Here is a 9,321-nt window from a genome sequence, read left to right as displayed (position 1 = left end):
AGAAACAAAAAATTGAATTAAGAACTCCGTTGCAGAGTTCAGGCCTAGCCATTAATCAAGAAGTGATGGGAACGACGGAACCTATGACGGGAGCAGATTCCATCGAAAACTAATCCTAATGATTCATTAGGTGGGATGGCGGAAAGAACCAGGAACCATTTAAGAGGAAGAATTGTTCTTAAAGAAGATATGGGCTTGGCATACCCAAGGCCCAAAACCCTCACCCAAACCCATTTCCTAAACCCAAATCCAAATCCAAACCCGTTTCTCTCCTTCACCGTCAGATTGAATCCAATCCATCATCCAACGGTCGCTCCATCAGAGTGCATCGAGTTTTGATGTATCTCAGATCCAACGGTCGCTCCACATCCATTTACATCACATCGTTGGATCTTTCCCTCATCCTATCATCCTACGGATTCCCCTCACAAAACATCAAATATTGATGATCCCGCTCAACACCCTAGTACCTAATATCTATACCCCCAAAACAAACGATCCCTAAACCTAAATCCATCGATCTCTTCTCCTCCACCTCCTCCCTCACCGTCTGCAGAGAAAACCCATGTCCGCCATCATCACCACCACCTTTATCAGCCACTTTCTCTAACAAATCCGAGAACCCATCATCACAATCATCCCTATCTCCACTTTTATCAACCTAATCCGTTGTTCTCTAGCGCTGTGAACGATTAGGTCGAAGACAGTGGAGTAGGAATTGAGTATGGATGATTCGACACTACATCTCACATCACAGGAGCATGGGAAGAGCAGGAGAATACGAATAAGAAGCATGGGTCGACGAATTTGATTGCTATCAGTGTTTAGGTAAATTTTAATTTCAACTTTTTTGAAACCCTAAATTCTGTGAAATTAGGTATTTGGGGGAAACTCATGTAAACTATAAATTCATGTGTGGGTGTTGTAATTGGGGCATGCCTGGGCTATCCAGTGCTTCACCCAAGAGGACTGGAATAGCCAGTGCCTCAAGGGTTAGTTCTTAGTTTAAATTATTTTGTAAATTTCAATTGTATTTGTCCCATCCATGCTCTGATCTTGTTGTGCTTGAACTGTCTAGGATTGAACATCCTTTTAGGTTGTTAAAACACTAAGCAAGCTTCTCTGTGGGTAGTTGCAGTGTGAGAGACCCAACTACTACTAGGATTAGATTCATCTTAGTGTTCTTAGTAATCTTTCTAGACCAACCCTTAGATGAACAGTCGACTTTGAACCGCAACTGTCATCTAGTTAATCAGTGAGCCTAGAAGCTGACTAATAACTAACAAGGGATAAGAACATAGTTGGAGGACTTAGCTTAGGTGAAGAGGGGAATCCAAGTCCTAGTTTCCAAAACTCACTGCCTTTGTTTCTTTATCACTGCCTGTGTTACTGCCTCTTTTTTTTGTTGTTGCTCTTACTTTTATTGTCTTGCATTTTACTTCACCACTTGTTTACTGCCTTGCCTTTGGCTACTGCCTTTTTTCTCTGTTAAGCTTAGAAAACAGTTTAGGAAACTTCAACTTACACACCCTAGTCTCTGTGGATTAGACCCGTATTTGCACATTAGCTTCAATCGACACCGTGCACTTGCGGTATTAGTTTGTAGGTCTTTTTAGAAACCTACCACCACACGCTCTAATCACCTGATAGGGCTGAACATGGTTTTAGTTTTTCGTCGAAACCGGACCGATAAGGAAGAAACCAAACCAAACCATTTACTAATGGATTGATTATGGTAAAAAACAATTAAAAACCGACATTACTGGTTCAGTTTTGGCTTGAACCAATGAAAAATCGATAAGTATAGGCCGTTGATTAAAATCAGATAGATTTAATCTACCCGATCCATCTCACTCTTTGTAAACCTAAGTTCTACCCTTACCACAGACGAGTTCATTTTTTTCTTCTTCTTTTCTTCGTTTCAGTCGGCATTCGCCAGAATCTTCAACTGAGTTATGAATTTGGAGCATGCAGAACTTCGATTTTATGTATTTTGAATTTGTAATGTTTATGTTTTGAACTATGCTTATAAACTTGAGGTATGAACTATGCTTGTGTGTTAATTACATTCTGCAGGTAGGTTAAACAAATTCAACTGTTATTTTATTAAAAGATTTGAACTGTTAATTTCAGAAAACTGACATATAGTCGGTTTTCCATTAACCCAATGGAACAAACCTAAACCGGCTAAAACCATTTAGAAACCGAACCAATGGTTAATGGATTGGTTTATATTTTTAGAAACCAATAGTATTGGTTTCGGTTTTGGTTTGGCTGGAAACTGAGAAAAAACCGATCATGAACAGCCCTACCAGCTGAGCTATTCCATCTTTGTTAAAAGTTCAACATAACTATCAAACTTATAATAGTACGTAGCCATTTGAAGTGATGCACGCTACAGTATACCGCTACATTTATATATGTGTCCCTTGAATAAAGGATGGATCACGATGCATGCTTTATATTAAAAACATCGAACAACTGATATGCATTTCAAATATATCTTATCTAGCTGTGGGAGATATTTTGGAAACTCATAGAATAACTACCTTACAATTTGTATTTGTTTTAGTATGCCAACACATCCCAACGCTGTTCTTCTTGGTTCCTATTTTTTTTACTTATTTATTTATTTTTTTGATTGGTCAATAGGAAAATTTATTGAAAAATGTATCCCAATAAATATAACCGAAACAAAAAGGAAACCGAAATGGGATTCGGTCGTCCAAAGATAAGATAAAGAAGAAGGGACAAGATAAAAGGATCTAAAACGCTTACGACTTTATTTCAAAAGTCAATTCAAAGAAAATAATAAAAATTCGTATCCCATAAACTATCTACATCCCCGTTAATCCTACCATTTTAGTGTTTAACTCAGCCCAAAACTATGCTTGAATCTTTATATCTCTAAACGTGCTTGTTAAATCATGATGCATACTTATATGTATCCTCTATAAATATGGTTGCACATGCAAGAAGAAAGTATTTGTTTTTTCTTCTTCTTTAGCATGGTGTGTATATCATCTAAATAACAACTTTGAGTCTGATTTCATAGCAACTTCTATTAGAATTTCTCAATTTGCACTAATTTCACTGGTAAAAATACGCGTAATTTTGAGAAAATACAATAGATAAACTTTACCCTACTTTGAATTCTTATATTTTGTTGATCTGGTTGAAGTACACCATTTTACTCCAAATAATTCAGCTCGCCTATTTTATCATTCAACATCTTCTCATCTCGTCTGAAAAAACCGAATTCCTGCAAACCCTAGGCCTTGATAAAAAGCTTCATATTTTTCAGTTTAAGAATAAACACAATGCCTTCACTTCCACTATAATATTTAAACTAATTGTATTTTTTCAGCTAGAAATATTTCATCGTTATTGATGAGAAGTTCGTGATCTTTTTTTAAGGTTTTTCAATAAAATTTCCAAAAATACTCTAAAGACCGGCAATAAAACATAAAAGAAAAAAACTGAAAGACACAAAAGATAACTCCACATGCTAGTCTTAAAGATCCACCATCAAAATATGCGTGAATCGATTTTTTTGTTCTTTTGATGCTTTTGTCCTAGGTTTTGTTTCAGAGAAACCGTAAGTTTTTGTCATATTTTCTTCTAGGTGTTAAGTGCATATTTGCATATATTTAGTGTCGAATCCATGCTTGTAATTGCTTAGTTTCTTGCAAATTATTATATATTACGTTTATTTTCTCTTATTTGTGTTTGTTTAGGAGAATCGTCTAAAAGAAGTGAATTTTCACTTAATTGTGCAATAAAAGAAGTTATCTACTAGTGGAGAAGGGCCAAAGACCAAGTGGAATTCTTTCTACTCTAGAATTTCTTGCTAGTGGAAAATAGGGTTTTCCCAACCCACATCCGCGACTCTCAATGACCGTATTTGACCCTTGACTAATGAAGACTGTCTCGGATATAAAAAAACACGGAAAAGTTCCCATCGGTTATAAACTGTCTCTGAATATTTACTATTTTAGCTTTATTTAGGGACCCATGTCGTTACCCAAGATTAATGATGTATATGTAATTAGATGAACGGTTGAAGATGCTTGAGATTTGAGCCATTGATCGAGATGGAATGGATTTCGTTATTACCGAGGATAAATATCTCTTGTTCTTTACGAGTTGCGCCTTATCTTTCTCTTCTTCAGACAGACAGAAGAAAAGTAGTTCATCTTCTTATTCTCCATCTCTTCTTTATCTTTGTCTCCCTGCCAATAGATTAACTGTATAATACTTCTAATACCCCTACCACTATTTTCTCCATCTTCTAACTACTTCTATTTCCACATGCCTTTTATCTTCAAAACCCTATCTTCGTTTCTTATCATCACAATCAGAAAACATAACGTTCTCCCTCGAAAATCAACAAGTATAAACCTTAATTTGTTCAATTTCTCACCTGTCACTACTAACATTCTCCGAAGTTTAACTTTAATTTTATAGATCTACACTTCTGTTCTGATCAGTTTGTGGTTTTCTTTGCATATTGTTTAAGAGGTTAAACATTTGTGGATGTTTCTTACAAGGTGAGAAGAAAAAACCCCTTTACTTTCAAATCTAGGATTTTAATAATTTATGTTTATTTTCGAGGATTTTTTTTTTTTTTTTGGGATTTCTTTCTCTGCGTGGGATTGAAATTGCTGATTTCTATTTCTGATCCTTTGCAATTATTGATTTTTTTAAAAAATAAGTTTTGTGTAGTATTTATAAATCCTAATCCACATTCTACTTTTCTGATCTTTTCACAGCAGTTAAGATCTTGGATATCACCACTGCTGCTCAATCCCAGGTGATTCAATGTCCCTAGTTATTCTTTAGTTGAAGACTTGGATAGTTTTCAGTCTTTTTTATTGATTTTTTACATTTCAATGGTCTTTGTTGCAGGTGATTCTTAGTTTGCAGGACAATTTGCAATGCTTGGTAACTTGTTATTTGGAAATTACTTCAAAACTCAATCTATCCGATTGTCGAATTTAATCCTGCTCAGAGTACATCTTTGATGACAAATTATGAGTTTTTATTTCCTTTTTGTGGCTAGTCTATTGTAAAATTGGTAACATGAGGTTAAAATTAAGATTGGTAACATGAGGTTAAACTTAAGAATCTCACTTCATTGTGCCTGTGATGTCATGTTTGGAAGGAAGGAATTGTTTGCGTTAATTGTGCCGATTAGCTCGGTTGTGCCAATAATAATTTGTATATTAAGATTCTGTTGAAATTAGAAGTAGCTTAGAACACGTTGAATGTTTAGCTTCTCATTTTAAGAACCGCCCATTGAGATCATACAACGGTTTGTAGAAGCCCAAGGGTTTATCGAGTACTTTTGCAATAACACAGTGGATTAAATATTTTTCTTTGTATATGATGGGTGCAGTAGCATTTTTGGGTTTAACAGTATTAGTGTGGCCTAAGCAAAGTCTAAGGTATGATTATAATGGAAACAAGACATGGATATATGTCAGATTTTGGCAACTAAAGTCGAATCATAAATGGTGTATATGGGGTTGGTCCTGCTACATGTTCCAACTCGTTGTTCGTAAGTTGGTGTTGCACTTATATTTTGTTCGTAAGTTGTTCTAGTATAGTAAAAGCTAAATCCGGTGTGGTTCCTCTGAACTGCAGGACAATAAATATGCGAGACATGTTAAAACACATGAGGTTGCACTCAAGAAAAAAGGCTTCTCGGACGGTCCATGGTCACAGAATAATCTTGATAATGGGATGGCTTGTTAATTCCCGTCCATATGCCTCTTGGGGGTGTTATCATTATTGGAGAGGAAACAATTGTTTATTGTAGTGCCGACGTATTTAAAGAAATCCCTATTGGACCTGTAAGTTACTACAAACACCTGATGATTTGCATCCTAAGCTCTAGCCGGCAGATGGATATTTACACGCTTCTTTTTAATTTATTGATCTTTTTAATCTGCTTTTGCAGTTGATTACAAGGGCCTACGAAAGGGTTGATGCAGATGGCTCTCGTTTCTTACTCAGTGGTCATGCAGGTCTTCTTCACTTACTTGTGATTACCCATGAGAAATAAAGGTGACTGATCTTTCTAACTTGGACAGTCTTAAACGCGTATAAGCCAATTATGTTTTGCAAAATAATGTTGAAATGGATTCTTTTTTTTTCTCATTGTATCAACTGTTTATTTGTTGCATAGTAACTGGCCTGAAAATTGAGCTCTTGGGTGAGACATAAATTCCATCTATAATATCTTACCTCGAAAATGCAATCGTATACGTTGTCTCTAGCTTTGGAGACTCGCAGGTGTGCTCCAGTAATTTTTGCTTCTTTCCCCAAGATAATCGAAAAAGTCACATTGCCAAAATTTGAAAATGATGTCTTTTTCATTTAGACACGCCTTCATTATGTTTTTCATTAACAATCCTTGCAAGACAGGGTTGTTCTTTTTTTATTATATGTCAACCCAGTTTCCAGTTCAAATTGGAGGTCTTTAACCTCAGATTTATTTTAGTCATACACCAAAAAGTAATCTTGGTTAGTCTGCAAATAAAATAGGGACAGGGGAAAAGCTAAGACTCGTACCAAAATACTGATGTCATTATGTCTATGGAATTCCGGTCATCGAAGAAAAACCTGACACCTCTAAAGACACAAATTGAGGAGGCTACGTGTTGCCTGTGGACCGTGGTCCTTTTTCAGACCTTATGTCGACTATATCGTCTAGTATATTTTCGAAATCAATTCCATCTATTTTGCATCAAATAATTTTTGCATCATTCAACTAGTTTCCATACTAGTTTTTTTTTCTTTTTTCTGCAATGAAATATGGACTTTGTTTCAGGATAGAGATAAGGAAAGCTTTTGAAGGAGTTCACCATGTTCCAGGAATTGTGGAAGCTAAACTTCGTAAAACTGCATATGTGAAAATAATTGAAGTTTCTGGGTATTTGAACAGGTGCTATAAGTTATATGTTCCTTTAATACTACTGCAATTTTAAAGTAAGAACGAGTTACTTTTTATTATTGTCTACTTATCAGAACCTTGCACCTGAATTGAGCAGTTGGCATCAATGAGTATACAATGAGAGCTGTAATACAAGGAGAATATAGTGAGAACTGCAGACGACTTCTTATTACATGACAAGTTAGTGAACTATAAAGGAATTGGATTCCTCCAAATGGTTTAGTTACTTTTATGTTTGTCTCCTTATCAGAACCTTGCACCTAAATTGTGTAGTTAACATCAAGGAGAATACAAGAAGGTGAGAATACTGGAAATGCTTTTGTTGTTATCCTAGGTATGATCCGCAACTATAGATCTGAGATGATTAAACTATAAGATGTGGCTTATTTGAAAGATAATCATTCCTTTACTTTACTTATACCCCCATCTGGTTTGAATTACTAAGACCTTATGCTGGTATGCTGCTTGTGAGTGAAAGCATACAAGTCATTTTTGATCTGTGAAATTTGAAGGTAGATAGTAATAAATGAGCTCAGTTATAATCTTTTACCTCATAACTTAACTTAACCAGTTAATAATCTCACTGCATAACATTTTCGAGGTTTTTTGAGAATTATTCTCAATTCCTGCAACTGTCATGTAGCTCATTTGGACATAACTTGTCCGTAGCTCATCTGGTAATGTTGCTTTCTAATACATAGGACCAGCCATTGATCCAAATCTTCCATGGTGACTACTATGGAAGTTCAGTTCTAAAACCTTGACTTACTTGCACTGTACATGTTCTACTTTGATGTTTTTGTTTCATGTTAATCCTAAAAGTATGTTTAGAATGGTAATGCAAGTTTTAACTCTTTTGTGTTGTAGCTTTGAGTAGTGTGCTGGTTATTTAGATTATAACACAGACTTTTGCGTAAAGGAAAGAATGGATATATAGTTCTTCTTTTGTTTGACGTATTTCTCAGGTTACTCCACTTTCCATTGTTAGGGTTCTTAGAATGAAATTTGTTTTCTCAACTGCAGAGTAAGATGTCATGTGCAGCCTGTATTACTCAGGACTGTTCATCTTTGCAGCTTGTATTATTCAGGACTGTTACCTATCCCTTCTGAATTATTGTGTTTTGATATGTAGGTTCTCTTGATATCCTGGTTACTCTGGAGCTTACACCATAGTGAGAGGCATGGTAGTCTCAAGGTATTTTTTATATGTTCCTTTGGTTTGGCATCAGCTCTGGAGCTTTAACATTTCGATTCTTGCCTATCACACATTGTCAGAACATCGTCTATAGTTTAGCATATTGTTGTTAGAACATACTATCTAGCTTGGACATGTATTGTTCTAAACTCACTAGCTAGCTTGGACATGTTGTTGAAAAAAAAAACGTTGAACGAAGTCATTGTGCTGTTGTTGATTTGCTTTGCAAGAACGACATTCTTTGTCGTATGTGAACCAGGGACACAACACATGGATGCTCTACTTGATATCATTTATGAAGTATTGGCTAAGTTCATCCTCATCGGAGGAGCTTAGCTTTTTGTTGTTTAACATGTTTTTAGCTTATTGTCTATTAGTTTAGCATCTTGTTGTTAGAACTTACTAGCTAGCTTGGACATGTATTGTCTTGAACCAGAGTTTCATCTTTTTTGTGTAATTTAAAACCCAATGAATGAATGAATGTGGGATTCTCAAGTTTGAGTTTAAATTTGAATTTCAATTTGGGTTTAATTTAAGTTTAATTTGAGTTCTATTTGACTTGACTTTGACTTGACTTTCTTTGAGTTCTATTTTCCTTGACTTTGACTTGACTTCTGTTTGACTTGACTTTGGCTTGACTTCCATTTGACATGACTTGACCTTGATGCAGTCAGATTATTTCAGATTCAGCAAATCCGAATCAATATATTTTTTTATATTATAATTTAAATCTGAGACTCACGACCTAGAGTCTGTACCTTGTTACCCTTAAAAACAGTCGTTATTTTGAGACACACGGCTAAGAGTCGTACAAAACAGCTATGCTTTATCAGAGACCCCAACAGAGACGGTTATAATTAGTCGTATAACTCGTATATATGACTTGTCCTGACGGTCGTGGAACTTCTGTTTTCCACCTTGTTGACCGTCAATCCTACCATTTTAGTATTTAACCCAGCCCAAAAAGATGCTTGAATCTTTATATCCCTAATCGTGCTTGTTAAATCATGATGCATACTTATACGTGTCCTCTGAAAATATGGTTAACCTGTGGCTTTGTGGTTAAAAACCACACACTCTAACCAGGGATTGAACCAGTGACCTTGTGGTTAACAACCACACGCTCTAACCATCTTGTTAAATCATGATGCATACTTATACGTGTCTT

General features: G+C 35.6%; 1 long non-coding RNA gene across 1 annotated transcript; it reads left to right on the top strand.

Annotated features, from left to right (window-relative positions):
• Window positions 1-4,191: 4,191 nt before the first annotated feature.
• LOC113317527 lies at window positions 4,192-5,847 on the top strand. Its single transcript, XR_003343617.1, has 4 exons — window positions 4,192-4,550; window positions 4,773-4,813; window positions 4,909-4,944; window positions 5,647-5,847. It is a non-coding gene; the product is annotated as an uncharacterized LOC113317527 (long non-coding RNA).
• The last annotated feature ends 3,474 nt before the right edge of the window (window positions 5,848-9,321 follow it).

The sequence above is a fragment of the Papaver somniferum genome, chromosome 10, assembly GCF_003573695.1.
Source record: "Papaver somniferum cultivar HN1 chromosome 10, ASM357369v1, whole genome shotgun sequence".
Lineage (NCBI taxonomy): Eukaryota > Viridiplantae > Streptophyta > Magnoliopsida > Ranunculales > Papaveraceae > Papaver > Papaver somniferum.
The sequence above is the reverse complement of the archived record's forward strand: the minus strand, read 5'-3'. Positions and strand labels throughout refer to the sequence as shown.